Raw genomic sequence first — 2,010 nt, 5'->3', positions numbered from 1 at the left:
CAAGAGGGAACAGGATGGGAATCGGATTTTAAAATGGATGGCCAGGTTAGTATTGCAGCCTTAAGGGGGAGGATTGATCGGGCATGCCATATGATTCCTGATGGAGTATTTCAATGGAACAAATGGATACCCATCAAAGTAAGCTGTTTTATTTGGAGGGAAAGATGGGACCGAATTCCAACTGCAGTCGCTCTTTCTAAAAGGGGAGTTCAAGTCCAATGTTTACAATGCAGTGCTTGTGTATCCGGAATGGAATCAGCGGATCACATGTTACTGGAATGTCCCTTCGCTGTAGAAATTTGGAACCGGATTTGGGAATGGTGTGGTATCAAACCTTAACGATGTTCTAGGGTAAAGGAGCTGTTAACTGTCACGACAATATCTGAGAAATGTCTAAAACGAAAGAAAACATTGCATTCAATCATTTATGGTGCACTATGGGGTATTTGGAGAGCTAGAAATGAGAGAGTATTTAACATAAAATTCGCTCCCCCGGAATTGGTGTTTGAAGGAATTAGATCAATGGTTCATGTTTGGATCAAGCATCCTTATGGGAAAGGAAATTTTATTTGGGGGGAATGGCTAAAAACTTCTTTTTATTTTCTGTAATTCTCAGCTACAAAGCTGAATTGTAATCTAGCACCCTTTAGTTTCTTGCTAGAGGGTTGCTTTTAATAAAATTTGCCGGTTCCAAAAAAAAACATGTTATGGTTTAAAAAGTTCTATTTATTTATTATTATTATTATTATTATTATTATTATTATTATTATTATTATTTTTGCATTTTAGGGGAACAAATTGTTAATTTACCGATTGAATTGGTCTATTTATCTGTTTTAAAATATTATCCATACAAGTCACAATACACATAAGTAAGTGAGTCAACTCTAAGTCAAATCGATGACCATGTCACTGAGTTGGGTCGACGTGGAATACTTGGGCCGTAAGGGTTACTACTTACTGTGTACCCTCCCTTGTGACATAAAAGGAGGGGAAAATTGGTTGAAACCCTAAATCTTCATCCTCTTTTTCCACTAAACGATACCGACAATCTGACAACCATCCCTTTCACGTGAATCACGATGGCTACCCCACCACCACAGTCACCCGAATCGGTATCGATAAATTCAAGAAACTGTCTCAACTTTGACGATGTGCATACTATTTTTTTTGTGAATGTGGAGCTCAGATTGCGGAACAAACTTGAAGTGGAGCGTCTGAAAGAAAATGGGTCGAGATTTGGTCATAAGTAGGGTGGATCTACTTTCATTGCATCATCGGTTAGAGCAGATGGAGAAGAAGCTGCACTCCGTCACTGTATTGGTGGTCGGACTGGTGTTTGTCATATTTGGGTTTCTGGTGGCGAAGGTTGTTGATGTTTTGAAGAAGTGATCTGTTCGTCGTTGTGGTGTTTGTGTTGATCAGGTAGTATTGTGTTTGTTTTAGGGTTTATCAGTTTATATGTTTGTATTAGGGTTTATGTGTTTCATATGTGTTGTTGTTCAGTTTCATTGGTATGTTGATTTTCATTTTGTGAAAGTGGATGAAGAGCTGTGTATACACGGGAAATTTTGTATAACTAATGTGTGTAATCCTCTTTTGTTAATGGAAAATATGTCGTTATTATAATCTGACTATCTTATTTAATATATTTGTTTGGGTTGTTTAGTATGGTTTAAAAATTAAATTATGTTTTTTTAAGACAATAACCCTCATCAGTACTGTTAGTTAGTGCCAAAGAGGGGGGGGGGGTAATTTCATCCTTTCACATTTTACCCTCGAGTATATACAGATTTGAGACACAGATGTGGGCATTTTTATCTTTATTTGCTCTCTTCTTCTTGTTTCCTTTCAACTGACCTTACTAAAATGAAGGGATCGATGAAAACAGCGGCATGCTCATGTGGATTTGATGCAATAATAAGAACGTCAACTACTTCGTCGAACCCTGGTCGACTCTTCTATGCTTGCCCCAAAAAGGTAAAATGTCAATTGCATTTTAATTCCACT

This window comes from Lactuca virosa, chromosome 7 (assembly GCF_052849685.1).
Source record: "Lactuca virosa cultivar CGN04683 chromosome 7, Lactuca_virosa_CGN04683_v6, whole genome shotgun sequence".
NCBI classification, from domain to species: domain Eukaryota; kingdom Viridiplantae; phylum Streptophyta; class Magnoliopsida; order Asterales; family Asteraceae; genus Lactuca; species Lactuca virosa.
The sequence above is the reverse complement of the archived record's forward strand: the minus strand, read 5'-3'. Positions refer to the sequence as shown.